Consider the following 16,212-nt stretch of genomic DNA (forward strand, 5'->3'; position numbering starts at 1 on the left):
GAAATCATCACCACATCATGCCAGCCTGGGCTGCCAGGGGACCCGTCTGCACAAACAGGCTTGCTTGCCAGCATGGGCCTCTCGGTTCAGTGACCCTGGGGACAGATGGCGTCGTAGGGTTGAGTGCTGACTCCACATGCACAGACTGCGTGGTCTTGGGCAACTTACGTGACCTCTCTGTGTCTCAGTTGCTGCATCTGTGATGCTGGGTGCTACCGCGTGTGCTTCCTGAGGTTGGAGAGAGGATTACAGGATAGGGTGTGTGTAAAATGTTTAGCACAGAGCCTGCGATGTGGGTGTCACCATGGAAACAGTAGCTCCGGGCATCAGCTCTCCAGGGAAGGGACTGGGAGAAGCTACCGTTCACAAAACACACGCGGAATGAACAGTTGGGCCAGGCGAGGGGTTCTGGGAGCAGCCGTGGGTGCAGAGAGCAGATGGGGGGTCTGGAGGGGTGTCCGGAGGCCAGGCTCCGGGTTTAAACCGCGTCCTTGGGCTCCGCCGCTGGGGACGGCATCTGAACATCTCACGAGGGGGAAGGACAGTGGGAAAGAATTCTTGTTGGAGGGTTTTTCCTGGCAGCGATGGCAGAGAATGAACATGTTTGATGGCCGTCGTGACGGAAGCCCCCGCAGGGCCTCACGGTGGCGGACGGGATGTGGGGGAGGAGGCAGTCGGGATGACTTTGAGCCGGACGACTGACAGAAAACCGCCAGCAGGAGAGAAGCCGGTTTGCAGGGAAGGCGGCGTGTTTGTTTTCGGGCTCCAGGAGGAAATGGTGGCTGAGGCTCCCCGCCCAGCCCTTGGGAGTAGGCCAAGGCTGGGGATCTAGATTTGGGGGTTGTCTGCAGAGATTGGGGGGTTTCTCAGCTCTCGAGAGTGAGGAGAGAGGGGAGAAAGCACAGAACACCGAGGGCAGGCAGAGGGGGCGTTGGCCAAAGCTGAAGGGGGAAGGGGAAATCGCAAGCAAGGCCACGAGCACAGTGAGAAGATGGTGCCCGGAGGGGGGGCCCACTGGGGTATACTGGGGGGCAGTGTGCCGAGGGGAGTCGGGGTGAGGGGTGCTGGGGGGAGTCGGTGCTGCAGTGGGTGAATGGGGGAAGGGGGTCGTTTCGTCCGCCCCTGGGCAGCCCGTGCAGGGGGCAGCCCTGGGGAAAGGCAGAGAAAAACGGTGCAGCAGGAAGGAACCCTTGGGGTGCCGGACGAGTCAGGAGTGGGGTTTAGTTTTCAGATTTCCACAGGTGTCAGAAATGAGGAGGCCCCGTGTTCCCCTCAGGGGAAAACGCCAGCACGCCTGGCGGTAGGGAGCCACGTTCTGCAGCTCAGTGGGCTGCCTTCAGGACCCAACGGGAAACAGGAGGGTGCAGAGCAGAGGTGCAGCCCTGGCCTGGCGACTTGGAGCATTCTGGCCCCCGAGGGCCAGCTGTGCAGGGGGTGGGCGGCCTGCAGGGGACCTCTCAGCCGTGAGCCCACACTGTGGTTCCTGTGCTGGGTGCCCTCCGCAGCCCCGGCCCCTCACACGAGACCTGAGTCAGGACGGCAGCCCTGCGTCCCACCCCCGAAAGCCCAGAGTGGCGGGAATCACTGACTTCACAGGAGCCCTAACAGACCGAGGTGATGTGCACGTGTGTCAGCACGTGACCATCGTCATGGTGTCCAAGTGGCTGAGAAACTCGACAACTGGACCACGCTCCCACCGCTGGCTGGTGGCGGGGCTGGAGTTCGGACCCAGAGGCCCGCCCGCCAAGCTCGGTCCTCTTTCCGTCACAGCACCACTGTCAAGTGTGAGTGGATTAAAGTAACGATTGTAGCTTGAGTCGTGTGGACACTTTTGTGTATGACTCCTTGGGGTGCTTGAGTCGGGACCCCTGGCTGGTCACGGGGGCACTGGCTTCTCCAGTGTGGAAACAGCCGGTTTTCACCTTTTTCACTATTTGCAGGTGGGGAGACCGTTGGGAGGGTGGCCATCGGGTGCCCCCGCTCTCACAGTTGTCTGTGCTCAGGGGGTGACAGTGGACCCCCACGAGAGCAGGCGCTGGCCGGAAGCCCTCCTGTTCCCTGGAGGTTGGGTCCTGCGAGGACTCGCAGATTCTCCTTGGGGGACAGAGTTTGCAAGGCGGCTGCCACTCAAGTCCCTGTCCGGGTCCCTTCTCTGATCTGGGGGGCCGTCCTGCTGCTGTGGGTCAGCCACGATGGGACCTGGAGATCTGCCACCACCACACCGAGGCCTCTCTTCCTGTCTTCCCGGGGTCGACCTCCTCTCCTCACGGTCCAATGCCTTCTAATGGGGAGCGGGGGGCAGCCCCTCCCCCCATCTGACAGCTCAGACCCAGCTACCAGACACAGGAGATGTTAGTCTTCCTTCTGGGCTGTACCCCAAGTTCCACATACTCCTTTTCTTTCAATGTCCCCTGTGCCCTAGGGACTTCAGACAAGTCCCAAGGGTCCTGGAAGACAATAGTGGGAGAGTACCCAGCATGACACCCTAAACTTCTTGTTCCCTGACCACTGGCCACTGTCTACGCAAAGCCGAAGCACCTCAACGTGCCCTCCGGAAGGTGGGGTGAGGCCAGGCTGCACCCGGCCTTTGCCTGGGCTCTGTGGGCTGTCGGCTCTGCTGCGAAGCAAGCACTGCTGCCGTGTTCCCCAACGAGTGGGAAGGCTCCGCCCCTCTGCCGAGCAGTCCGCGTGTCCCCTGACACACACCTCCTGCTGGTCTGCTGTTACAGGACGCGCCCGAGGGGGGAGGGAGCGGGTAGGGACTCACAGAGTCCGCACTGGCTCTGGCGGAACAAACGTCAGCTGTAGCTCAGGGACTTCCTCCCGATCACACTTGGCTGCTGTGGCGCGCAGCTGGGCGGGGAGGCCCCAGGTAGCCCGGGGGCAGGGCGGGGGCTGGCTCAGGCGGCCTGCAGGAGACGGTGGAGACGACTGAGTTTGACCCCTGAAGCCGGGTCACAGAAGACATTGTGGCTTCTACCTTGTTCTCTTGGGGAAGCCAGTGGCCACCCAGTGAAGACACCTGGACGGTCCCGTGGACTGAGGAACTGAGGCTTTGTGCCCACAGCCGTGTTGGCTTGCCGTCCATGTGACAGTGGCACCGTCTCAGAAGCAGACGCTCCAACCCCAGTCGAGCATTCCGAGTGGCAGCCTCTGCTCAGTGACAATCCCACGGAGAGCCCGCATCAGCGCCGCCAGCCTCCCCACCCCTGGGCTCCGACCCATGGAGACTGGGACGGGAGGACGCTATCGTTGTTGCGAGCCGCTGGGTGTGGGCTCACTCGTTACACAGCCACAGCTGACTAACACGCAGAGGCCCCGGCTCGGTCCGGACTCCCGCACGGGTCGGCTCTGCCAGCGTTTCCCGAGCCGCCAGCTGCTCCCCGCCGGCTGCTCCTGGAGCTTTGCTGCCCAAGGTCATCCTGCAGCTGGGAGGGATCATCTCAGACACACAGGCATGTCCAAGGTTCCAGACCTGAGAAGGTGGGGCCAGCGCGCTTTGTCCATTCCTTGGAGAGTCGCCCTGTGGGGGCAGACACGAGGAGAGCTTCCTGAGCGGCACTAAGTGCACAGCAGACGCTGAACGGATGGTGGTTGAACAATGATCCACCGAGGGCCGTGGTCTCGCACCCTCGGCTCCTCTTAGAGAAACCAGTGCGGACTCACCGCACGGCTCATGCTCTCAGAGGGCCGTGGAGCAGGAGCGCGGAGGTGAAGGTCTAGGTTGGGGAAGGGCTTGGGAATCGTGACCAGCGAGGCATGGGTGGAGGAGCCAAGGACTAGCGCCCTGTAGGGGAGGGCTCTCTGTGCTCCGGGGATCCCGCCTGCCCTCTCGGGTCCGAGGCCTGCGATGGTGGGAGTGACTCATGGGCAGACGCATGTCACGAAGAGGGACATCGTGGCTGCTTCAAAGGCACAGGGTGGTGCTCAGGCAGGACAGGAGCCGCCTGCCCCAGGAGTCGCTGGGCGCGGCCAGATTGCTGGGACAGAGTGGGGGGACCAGGCCCCCTCCCGGAGATGTGCGGTTTGGGTCCACGGCCCACACTTTGCCCCTTCCCCGCTGTGGAACACGGCGGCCTGGATGCAGGAAGGGCCTGTCCTCGCACGCGCCCGGGGCCTCTCGGTGTGTGGTCTGGCCGCTCCAGATGGCCGTGGCGTGTTTGCTGTGACTGAGGGGGTCCCCTTGGCACACTGTGAAGAGCAGGAGACACATCACAGTGCCCTGTCCCTCTGAAGAGGGGATGAATCATCACTGCAGGGGACCAGGCGTCCTTCCCTCAGTCATTGAGCTCTCCATTAGGGAACCAAAGGGGCCTTGGGGAGACGGGCTCTGTGGTTCTGGACATGGAGGCAGCCCCAGGCTCGGCCATGGGGCTGGGAAGGGGACGCCAGCTAGGGCCCAGGAGTGCTGCAGTCCAGCCTCCAGCCTCCAGCCTCCAGCCTCTGGTCTCCAGGCGGTCAGTGTCCCTGCCTCTGCAGCCCGGCAGGCAACACAGGCAGGGGACAGAGCTGCTCCGTCTTAGGAACGAACAAGGGCCTCTCCCCCAGCCCGCCACACGCCAAACCCAACCCGCGCCCAAGCAGGGAGGGGCGCAGGCCGGCGGGAGCTGCCTGTTTTGTGGAGACTGTCTCCCCTCTCCCTGCGCCCCCACACCCTTCGGCGCTTCTCCTTGAAGTCCCAGCCGGCGGACACAGCACGATCTTTCCGGGGCAGCTGCTCTGCTAACTTCCAACACATTGTGTTCTGAGCTCATAAACTCAGAGGCATCAAAGGGAGACGCTGCCAGCGCTCCGGCCCCCGGGACACGGCTTCGGAGACGTCGTTTGCTTTCTTCTCTCCACGTGCACGCGTCAGATGTGCAGGCCGGCTCCTGCTCTTCTGCAGAGGAGGGTGGAGCCGCCCTGGGGCCAGGGGGCCCGTAGGCTGGGAAAATGTGGATGGAAAGCGGGGGTGGGGAGTGCAGGGGGGTGCGGTGGGGGGACAGGCTGCGGTCCCAGGCGCTCCAAGGGAAATGCGGACGAGGGAACAAACATAAGGGAAGTTGCGCGTCTGTGATCCCAGCACAGCTTTAAACACAGTGTCAGCTGGTCTGGGTCCAGCTGCAGCACCGGGGGCCAGAGGGGTATTCCAGGCGCGGGAGCCTGCTCTTCCTCAGCTGGTTGCGGGAACTGCTGTGGATGAAGTCGGTCCGTTTCTCTCCGAAGCAGCCCGAGGCTCTTCCTGAAAGAGCAGCAGCTCCTCTGCCGGCCTCATCTGTCACCGGCGGGCAAGAGTCCACCCCAGGGGCAGTCCTTACGGGTCTTGTGTGCACCCCTGGCCGCCCCGTTAGCCTTGACCCTGCCCCATTCTTCAAAAGTCACACTTTGAGCTGGAAAGAAAAAAATACTTGGCAAATGAGAAAACAGCAGAATGAGCAGGAGTCCCAGGAATGGGTAGGGGAAGCCTTCCCTTGGTTTCCTTTTCTTTTTGGATACTTCGTTTTCCTGGTTTAGAAATCAAAACCACAGAGAGGCCAGCGGCTGCCCTGGTTCCCACGCGCGCACGGGGGTCGGCTTCCTGGGCATCTTCATTAAACACCAGCAAATGTGTGTGTGTGTGTGTGTTTCTTTCTCCTCCTCCGTCACAGGAAAGGAATCGCCGTTGGCTCGTAAAGCAGCGGAGGGATCCTCAATCTCCCTTATGTTAAGAGAAGTGCAAACTAAAACTGCGGTGAAACGGCCATGTGGCAAGCCTGACCAGTTAGCATTTTATGCGACCTTTGTTGGATTCTGTTCTTTTCACCGAATTGTGTGTCTTGGAGATCTTTCAAATCTGTGCTTGATGAACATCTTCCTTCGTTTTTACAGCTTTACAGTATCCTGTTCTTGGGTGCACCGCAGAGGTCCCCACCCCGTTTCTGATGCACGGGTTGCTGGGCTGCTCCCAGGTCTTCTGCTCCTACACACAGTGCCGCCGGGGCCATTTCCTGGGCGTGCGGGTACTTCTGTAGGTTAATTCCGGCGAGTAGGATTGCTGGGTCAAAGGGTAAGTGTGTTTGTGATGTTTACGAGGTTTTCCAGACCCTCGGTGGGGTTGCACTGCATGCACGGCCTCCGGGGTCTTTAGAGACCCTCGTTCTCTGCAGCCTTGGGTACAGGCAGCCCCTGCCCCCCGCCCCGCCCCCCGACCTCCACCCCGCCCCGGCCCCCCAGCTCCAGGTGCGTGTCTTCTTCTGCAGCGAGACGGAGCACGAAGAGCTGGTTGTGTTTCCCTTTCTGTGGACTGCCCTGGCACGATGTCTCCCGTCCAGACTGAATGGTGTTGTTGGCTCCACTTTTTCTCTGAACAATATCTAGCAGCTCTTCCTACGTGAAGAAAAAATCAGCTCTCTGTGCTAGGGGTTGCCACCCCCCACGCTGTTGTCGCGTGATTTTGCTTACGTTGTGTGTGTGCGTCAAGTTAGGAGTCAGAACACAGCAGTTTTTAAAACATGGATGCTGGGTGAAAGGAAGGCTCATCATACTTCACGTTTCTATATGAATTTTTCTAATGTTTTCTGTATTTTCTTCTAATCCATTCGTGGTTTCATTTTTTTCTGAAATGTTTACACCTTCGGGCCATCTGCAGCTGGGGCCGGGGCAAAATAGGAAGTGTGGCTCAAAACTCAGCTCTTTTTCAGTTGGCTTCATACTGTTTACCGACCCACGCCCAGAGTCGAGGCGCGTCGCCTGCGCGATTTATGGAATTTCTGATTCGGACTAGGTCTGTGTCTGTGCTCTGTAGTTCACTCCCCTGGCTGGCTGTCCGTCTGTCCACGGGCTGGGACCAAGCTGTTGTCGTCATTGAGACTTTCTGCGGTGCCTCGGGGGTGGCTGGCTTTCTCCCCCTTTTTCTTTGTTTCCTTCTTCTTGCTTTTCTTTCCCCTTTTCCTGGCCCTTCTTGCTGATTTCACTTGCCACATGAACTTTAGAATCAGCTCGTTTAGTTTAATTGCACCTGCCTGTGGGTGGGCAGGCGGGTGTGTGTGGAACCCAGTGTTCACGCTTCCCACCCTTGCACGCCTGTCGTAGAGCAGAGGGTGGGAGGGCCTTCCGCCAGGCTCGGTGGGGACAGGCTTAAACTTTGGGGACAGTGGTGCCACCAAAGGAGGCAACGATGTATCTGTCATCCATGGTAAGCTTTTCATTCTATCTATGTAACAAACACCTAGATAGCACTCTAAGCATTTTACAAATATTAACTCATTTAATTCTAACAATTATTGTTCCCACTTTATTATTTCTATTTCCACATGAGAAACCCAGGGCACAGAGAGGTTAAATAACAGACGAGGTCACACAGCCAGTTTGTTGTAGAGCCGGGCCGGGAGGCCACGCCACCGGGACCCAGTGTTCATGGTGCCCTTCCTGTCTGTGAAACATCTCCTCGTGCCGTGCCCTGGACTTGGCAGTGGAGACCAGAGTCTTGTCCAACACGGCCCCTTCCCTCCAGGAGCTTACAGACAATGAAGGGCTTGGGAAGGAGTGTTGCCCTGGGAGGTTCTGTATCTCATCCGGACTTCCTCCCTCTCTGTAGCTACACCGGCCTCACACAGCTGCACTGGCCACATGCCGACACTGCCAGGCTGTGATGGTTAATTTTATATGTCAGCTGGGACAGGCAATGGCACACAGACTTTGGTCAAATACCCATTTAGATGTCACTGTGAGGAGATTTAAAAATTTTTTAGGTATTTTTTATTTTAATCCTCACCCAAGGATATGTTCTCGCTCCAAAAGGAGCGAGAGGGAGGGCGGGGAGGGGGAGAAGAGAAACAGAGAGAGAGGGAGAGAGAAATGTGAGAGAGAAACATAGATGAGTTGCTTCCTGTATTTATCCTAACTGGGAATTGAAACCCCAACTGAGGTATGTGCCCCGACCAGGAATTGAACCCACAACCTTTTGCTGTATGGGATGACACTGCAACAAACTGAGCCACCTGGCCAGGGCAAGGTTTTTGTTTTGTTTTGTTTTTTTAAGATATCACTAACATTTAAATCAGTAGACTTCAAGGAAAGCAGATTACCCTTCATAATGTGGTGGGCCTCGTCCAATCAGTTGAAGGCCTTAAGAGAAAAGACTGAGGTTCCCAAGGAAGACAGAATTCTGTCTCCAGACCTGAGACTTCAAAAACAGCTTTTCCCTGGTCCCCAGGCTGCTGGCCTGCCCTGCAGCCTTCAGACTTGTCGGGCCCACAGTTCGATGAGCCACTTCCTTAAAATAATTCTCTTTCTCTGTGTAAACACAGGTTCCATTGGCCTGTTCCCCTAGAGAACCCTGCTAAACGCCGGGGAAACTACAGTTATGAGCCTCACTAAACAAATCTTCAGGGGCCAGTGACTTCCACAGGTAGGTGGTCGGAGCAAAAGCGAAGGCGTCTGCCAAAGGTGGAATGCTCTAGAATCTCCACAGTGCACTCACAACTTCTGTGGTCCTTGTGGTGTGTGAACAATGCATTGCATTTGGGAATTCAGAAATTCGGGTCTTGGTCCTGGGCTCGGACCTCGGCACCCCAGCGGCTGGTGGGCTGGAAGGGAGTGGCACAGCTGCCAGCGTAACGCCCCTGCTTCCGGGGCAGGGGCTCGTCCGTCCTAACGCATTGCACATGCCCACCCGTGCAGGGGCCGGGACTGGGCGCTCACCGGGGATGGCTCCTGCAGCAGGTCTGAATGTGGGCACAGTGGCTCCAGCCCACTGTCACAGGGCCACTTTCCTGATGGGTCATAGCCAGGGGTTGGCCCGCGTCCCTTTCCAGCTGCAGGGGTGGGGAGGGGCCCTCCCCCAGTCCTCTGATCAGGGGAGCGAGACACGGGAACCGCTGCCGGGCGTCGGCGTGGGCACCAGATGGCAGGCAACGACACGGGGGAGCCGGTGAGGGCACCGCCCGGGACAGGAGTGCCTCTGAGGGGCTCGGCTGAGGTCTGAGGGAGGCCGGAGAGAGGGGACTGCAGGGCGCTGGCCACAGCGAGTCACCCCAAATAGCTGTGACGCCAGCCTTTCCTGTGAAGCCAATCGAGAGGGGAAAACAGCATTTACAAAATCGGGACAGTGGCTCTCGGTGCCGCGTTGTGTCGAGGAGCACTTGACCTCGTCCTAGGGCCAGTTTAACAAAATGAGACGGTTTCCTCTGAACAAGGCCTGTCTCTCACTGCCGTCACTGCAACACGCCTTGGAATTTCTGATTCCTCGTGTGGGAGCCAGGCTGCTCTCATGGCCGGCGGGCAGCGCCCTGAAAGACCGCCGCAGTAACGGCTGTTGGAAGGGCGAGCGTCCCGCGGGGCGGCAGGATTCAAACCTGGGCCCCGTCTTCATCGCTGCTCCCCTGAGAGGTCACAGGGCGGCTTTGCTTCCCCCGTGGGCCCCAGGGCCCCCCAGCTCCTCCTCCCCTTCTGTTTGCCTGCTGCTTCTGGTCTCGGATGAGAGAGGAAATGAGAGGAGGATACCGAGGTTACACGATGTGCCAGCGGCTAGGAGGCTGAGCTCCACCTTCCTGGGGTCGGGGACTCGGGCTGGGCGGGCCACCCATGACCCCAGCATGGCTGGCGCGGTGCCCAACCGCCAACTCAGCTTCCCTTTCGGTTACCGAGCCCTCAGTGTTTCCTCAGCAAATGTGTATCGTTTTCTACTTTGTCATCTCCTGGGCATTTTAAAGAAAATGTCGTTCTCATGGCTTTGAATCTCCTCAAACTGCATGTTAAAGAGGCTTTTTTTTTTTTAAAGCTTAAAACTGTTTACACTGTGTTTGTGCCTTGGCAGGCCGTGCGCGATGCTGTAAACACATCTCCTCTCTCGCTGCAGAGATTTGCCCAGATGTGGGTGTTCGGTGTCCCCAGGTTCGCCATCCCGTGTCAGGCTGTGGACGCCATCACTGAGGACTCCTATGACACCTGCGCACAGCCGTGACTGCCAACTTCGATGGGAGGGAAGGCGAGCGGGAGCACGAAAGGACCTGGCACTGCTTGCACGGCCACGTGTTTTCAGTCTGTAGGTTCAAGTCCCAATAGCGAGGACTTCCCTTTTCTAGAACCATTGTTCCTCCTGCAGACATGCCTGCAGGCTGCTCCACAACAGGTACCTCCACTGAACACACCGAGTGTAAACGGGCAGGACACGTGCCGGGGAATCGCTTTCTGACTGGTGCTCCCTGCCATGTTCTGGACCCACTCACTCATTTCCTGCGGGCCTGCACCTCATCCAGGGAGACGCCCCTCTCAGCCCGGTGGGTGGGCAGCCACTCCCAGCAGCTCTTAACAATCCTGACTTCAAAAGTGTGGCTGCTCGTCCTAAGCTCCTCGCTGGTCCCTGGGTAGCTGTCCTCGCCTGCTGGGCCCTGTGTGGGAGGAGGATGCTAGCCAGCGACTCTTAGAACACGCCACCTGCACTCTGACACCACTGTCCTTTCTTCCCTCTGTCTCTGTCTTCTTAACGACCCATTATTTACTTTCGTGCTTTTTGGTGAGCTGACCTCGGATTTGATTCAGTTCCAGTCACTGGACTCACGGAGGTGGTGTCCTCGTCCTGACGCAAGAGCAACCGCCCACGTGGTTCATCCAGGGCAGATGTCTGGCTGGAAACCAAGCAGCAGCCCCGGCCAGACCTCAGCCTCCCTCGCATGGGAAAGCAGAAGGAACAGGTTCCCTTTTTTGTTTCCACAAAATGTTCGTCCTCGAGAAAAGAGAAGCGCGTGCTGCGTAGAAGTGTCATTGTTGACTCAAGATGCCGTCCGAAGGCCGAAAGAGGAAGGAGTGGACGTTCGGCCCTCAGGGCCGCTCAGGAGGAATCTTCGAAGGAGGAAGAATCTAAGAATCAGTGGAGGCCGTGACTCGAAGACTCTTCTCTGCATCTTTAGGCTGGGCCCTTCACACTCCTGCTGAACCCCTCCCACCAGAGGTTGTCTTGCGATCCTGCGAGGGGCAGACGCCGGTCGAGACAAGACAGCTGTCTTCAGGGGCTGCTGCAGGGAAGGGAGGGGCACGTCGTGCCCTCCGGGGGTGCCGTGTGCGCAGCAGACTGGAGAGCTCTCTCTGAGCTCACCCAATCCCTTTCCTTAGACTATGCCACACAGTGTAGAAATCCCAGCTCGGGAGGCAGTGCCGTGGGCTGCTGAAGAGTTCCCGTAAATTGTTTTGAAAGACTTCCCAAGGAGATGCCACAGTCCCGTTCCAGTGTAAGAGTGACTCACCAAAAGGAAATGGTTGCTTACGTCCGATGAGTTTCTTTACCAATGCTCATTAATTTCACTTCTCAGGGCATCTTTACTTCCTAGCTCAGCTAGGACAGTCAGAGGTAGTTTCTAAAACACTATTCAGGTCTACGACAAACTGGGCCCTCAGGACTCCGTGTAGACTTAAAACATCATCCCCTCGCTGTCCCTCTGTCCGTCTCTGTCTCTCACTGGTCCCTTCACCTTGGCGCAGTATGTTGCCTGATCTCACCCCACACAACCTCAGAGACTGCAGATGAAAAGTTTCCATCGTAACTCAGCTATTATAAAACCTTCTATTTTGCAACTCTAAATTTTTAGTCCTAAAATGGTGCTTTCTAATAGATGTTTGATATCTTTTTTTTTTTTGGTCTAATGGACCAAAATGGCTGCAAATGGAATACAAATAGGGCAATTAACTCTGCATTTCTTCAAAAGTCAGGATAATAGTGAAAAACTATTTTAATGGATAGAACCCATTATCCTTGAAGGCCATAAACTTGTTTCTTTGAAAAAATAGTGAATTAGATAGTTTCATCCTAGAACTTCTAGTTTTTTTCCTGCTGTTTAAGGCACCTTCTAATATTCCCAGAAACTTCCAGCAACAGAGGGATGGAAATGAGACTCACCAAGGTACCATTCCCAGTGGACCCTGCTCCCCTCATCATCGCCTATTACCAGGCCCTTGTCTGATCTGCAGGACTGGGGGAGTGACTTCCTCCTCTCCTTTTGACTGGCATTCCTATGTTTCTGACCTGAGTTGTACCCAGACCCAGACCTCACAATGGTGCTGATGACGATTTCTATCGACATGGTTGAGAAAGATATTTTTCTTTCCACCAATGTCAGCTCTGTCTCTACCCACTCCTCGTTTTTGTTCATCTCCTTGGTGCGCAGTGAGGTCACCCAGCTTAACAGAGGTTTGTATCTGGGAGACAGTCTTGCTCTGCCCTGGTCCCACCGCTGATGGAGCCGGGTTTCCCCTCCCCGCCCCATGTGCGAAGGACGTGAACACTTGTAGTGGAAAAAGCCTGTCCAATATTTTTGCATAAATTCTTCATTCTGTCTTTTGAGCCCCCAGACCTAGATGTCTCTTCATAGTGTTTGCCTTGTTTTAATGAACTTGACCACACATTGTCCAGAATGCTGCTTGCTTCCTTCTGAGTGCTGCCTGGTCCTCAGGGGGGACATACACAACTTGTAAGGCCCAGTGAAAACCAGACCTGCTTAACAATACTAATTGTCAACAGTTGTTAAGAATTTAAAGTTGGTGACAACAGAGCACCGGACCAAGAACAGCAGCACGGGTCATGCCCCCATGAAGCCTGTTGTTCCCATATAAGTAACTTCTTGTGACCTGGCTTAGGCATGATTTGGGACTTACTCTAAGATTCTCTCTTTGCTATTTTTAGCTTGGGAACTGAGTAAGGTCATCCTGTATCTTTCCATGCTTTGAAAATATTCCACTGACTTCTGGCTTCTATTGTTGCTATTAAAAAGTCTGCTGTCGAGCTGTTATTTTTTTTTAAGTGTTTTTCCCTCTGCTTAATTTTGACATTGGAAGTTTTGACGTTGATGAGGTTTTTCTTTACAATGTGTCGCAATTTGTGTATCTTGCTTTGAACTAACTTTACTTCTTGAATCCAATTTTCATCCTGTCCTAGAAAATCTTCAGCCACTATTTTTTAGAAGATTGCCTCTTGCCCCATTCTTTCTTTCTGGTGCTCTGATGTGACACATGCTAGAGCTTCTTATATTTCATGTCTTTACCTTCTCTCTCTTCTAAACAATTCTCTTCACCTTCCTGTGCTGCACTGTAGGTGATTTCTAGACCATGGCCCGGGTCACTGTTTCTCTCCTTATCTGTCTAATCTGAGCTTTCAACACATTGATTGTTTATGTTTTCCTCTTTCATTTCTAGCTGTTATATTTAGTCCTTTTTCAAATGTGTTTAGTCATTTTTAATTCAATTTGTTGACATCTCATATGCATTCTGACCAGGGACCAAACCCACACCCTGGCTATGTGCCCTCACTGGGAATTGAACCCGTGACCTTTCCCTCTACAGGACAGCGCTCCAACCATCCTAGCCACACTGGTCAGGGCCTTAGCCATTTTGTACAGTCTGGTGATTTTTGAACAATTTTGATTTCCCCTTTCACATTTTAATTATTTTAACCACAATTCATAGCCTCTTCCTGATGGTTTCATCGCCTGCGGTTCTTGGAGTTCCCAATGTCGGTCACCTAGGCTGCCTATTGGGTCTGTCGCTTCTGTTCCTGGTGTACTCTTGCTCACGGCTTCCAAAGTGTTTTTGTGTTTTGATTGTGAGCTTCTGTTGCAAAGAAGGTTCACTCTGGGTGTCTTCCGTGGCAGAGGTTGAGGTTCCGTTTCTATGGAGAGTCTTTTATTTGCTTTAGCAAATGCCCCTGTGATATTACTTGATTGGAACTCCTTTTATGTTCTGTAATTGGCTTGGGGTTTCTAGACCATGCAGGTGAGCGAAGTTAAACCCCACACCTGTGCGAAGTGTGGCCTGTGGTTATGAATCTCACGGTGTCTTTTTCCTGCTAGAGGCCCCGCTGCACAGGCAGCCCAAACGTGTGCCCCCGGGCTCGGCCTGTCCTCGTCACGGGATTTCCTTCTCTGATCTCAGCGGTGCTTTGAAAACCATGTTTGTTATTTTTGTGTGGCATGCCAAGGTGCCTTGTGGCCGGAGGTTTTTCAGATTCTCCTCCGTGACGATGGCCCCCAAAGCTACTTCCTGCCATTCTGCATTTCTGAGCCCAGAAGAAGGTTTCTCACTGTGATTGTGTATTTTACGATCTCCCTCGATGTTAGAAATACCGTAGGAAGCAGCTCGGGAGCCCCGACCAAACCCACAGCAATGCTATTGTGCTCGTCAGAAAACACCTCTTACTTTTATTTAGTGGTTATTATTATTTTTGAATCCTCCTCTGGGGATGTGCATTTACTGATTTTACAAAGAGAGGGAGGGAGGGAGAGAGAAACAGCATCAATGTGAGATAGAAACATTGACTGGCTGCCTTCTGTACAGGCCCCAGCAGGGGATGGAAGTGCAACCTAGGTGCGCGCCCTGGATGCTATGGAACCCGCTGCCTTTCTGGCGCGGGGACGACGCTCTAACCAACCGAGCCACCCAGTCAGGGCAACGCCTCTCATTTTTCCATGCAGCTTTTATTCTGGTGAGATTTCAGCTTTGCACGCAAAGAAAACAGCTAATGTACTCTTTGCTAACAATGGCTGGAGTGTGCACAGGCTGGATTTATTTAGCACCAACATGTGAGATGTTTTAAAAAATCTAAGGAATTCGAGGACGCCCGGGAGGGGGGCTCAGCACCGAAAGGCACATGGGGGAGAAAGTTCCCTGAGCCCGGGGGTGGGGCTTCGGGCAGTGCAAGGGTTTCTCTCCACCGCGCCTTTCTCTGCTGTTGCATTTCCTGCCCCTGAAAGATCTGATTTACCAGAAAAATGAAAAAGTCTTCACCCAAAGAAGCACCAGAAAAGTGAAGTCAGATTACCGTAAAAGGTTTTGCCTGGCTGAGTCAGCAGGGAGGGCAGTTGGTGATCACTTCCTGTCCCCCCCCCCCAGTGAGGAGCCACCAGGAAGGGAAGTCTCTGCTGGGAGGTGGTAAGGTGGCTCCTGTCCTCTCCAGGGACCCGAAAGGCCCACTGCAGGAAATGCTCTGATGTCCGGGCTGGGGAAATTGAGCCGCGCAGGCCAGGAAGGAATGCCATTCATCTCTCTCTTCCTACTTCTCGTCAGAGGGAAGTGAGGGCCCCATGGGGGGTTTGAGCAGGAGGCTTTCCATATGACTAGATACATGCATTGAAATGTTTCTATTTTGGACTGAAAATCTTATATGCTCTGAATGCAATACACACATAGTGTTTGTTGTTTGCATTGTTGTGACTGTTTTGTGACCACGCTGAAAAAAAACTGTGGTACGTTGGCATGACATTGGCCAACGAGGAAATTTGGGATCCCCGTGTTCATGTTTTTTTTTCTTTCAAATTAAGATTTATCCAGTATTCTGCTACTAGGGCTCTGCCCTGGGTGCTTGTGAGGCTAAAATGATACATCGTAGATAGTCCCTTGGGGATCTCGGAGTCTAATGACCCCCGGGGAGGCCCGCACAAGGGCAGCAAGCGCTCAGTGAGACAGTTTTCCACCGGTCCAATCAGAGAGCCACAACTAATATTTGAAATTATCCCATAATTTTTCATGTGATAAAGCACACTTAACACAAAACTGACACTTTGAACTATTTTAGCGGCATCAGGTGCATTCCCATTATTGTTCAACCACCACCCACCAGCTATCTCTAGAATTTTGTCAGCTTCCCAAACCGAAACGCGGTCGCATAAAACACGAGCTCCCTGTTCCCCTCCCCCAGCGCCTGGCGCCCACCCGTCTGCTTTCTGTCCACTTCAGCTGGACTGTTTTGGGTGCCTCCTGCAAGTGGAATCATACGCTGTGTGTCCTTTCGCATCTGGCTTATCCATTACTCTTTTAATAGAAAGAAATGTGCTTTATAGAAACAAAAATCTCAGTCTTGCCCATGAGTTGCCACTTGGCTGGGCCCACGGTAAGGTAGTCAATAAAAAAAAATTTACACTTATAGAGAGAGGGGAAGAGGGGAGAAAGGGAGGAAGAGAAACACTGATGTGTGAGAGAAACATCGTTCTGCTGTTTCTCTTATGTGCCTGACGGGGGACCGAACCCGAAACCCAGGCGTGTGCCCGGATTGGGAATCAAACCGGAGACATTTGCTTTGTGAGGACGGTGCCCAGCCCACGGAGCCACACCGGCCAGGGCGATGGTCATGTCTTCTGGGTGCCCTGAGCTCCACACCAGCACAGTTGTTGCAGTATCTTTTTTAGAAGACTCTGCCGCAGTTTCGTGGTGTTAGCCAGTCCCAGTCACTGACGCGGGGATGTCAGTGAACAGGATGGAAACACTTCGCAG

At 54.8% G+C, this 16,212-nt stretch overlaps 1 long non-coding RNA gene across 1 annotated transcript; it reads left to right on the top strand.

Moving 5' to 3' along the window:
* Window positions 1-5,871: 5,871 nt before the first annotated feature.
* LOC123833516 lies at window positions 5,872-15,766 on the top strand. The gene is made up of 3 exons (XR_006788285.1): window positions 5,872-6,025; window positions 8,268-8,368; window positions 9,818-15,766. It is a non-coding gene; the product is annotated as an uncharacterized LOC123833516 (long non-coding RNA).
* Window positions 15,767-16,212: the final 446 nt, after the last annotated feature.

This window comes from Phyllostomus hastatus, unplaced genomic scaffold (assembly GCF_019186645.2).
Source record: "Phyllostomus hastatus isolate PE091 unplaced genomic scaffold, TTU_PhHast_1.1 phas_contig_148, whole genome shotgun sequence".
NCBI lineage: Eukaryota > Metazoa > Chordata > Mammalia > Chiroptera > Phyllostomidae > Phyllostomus > Phyllostomus hastatus.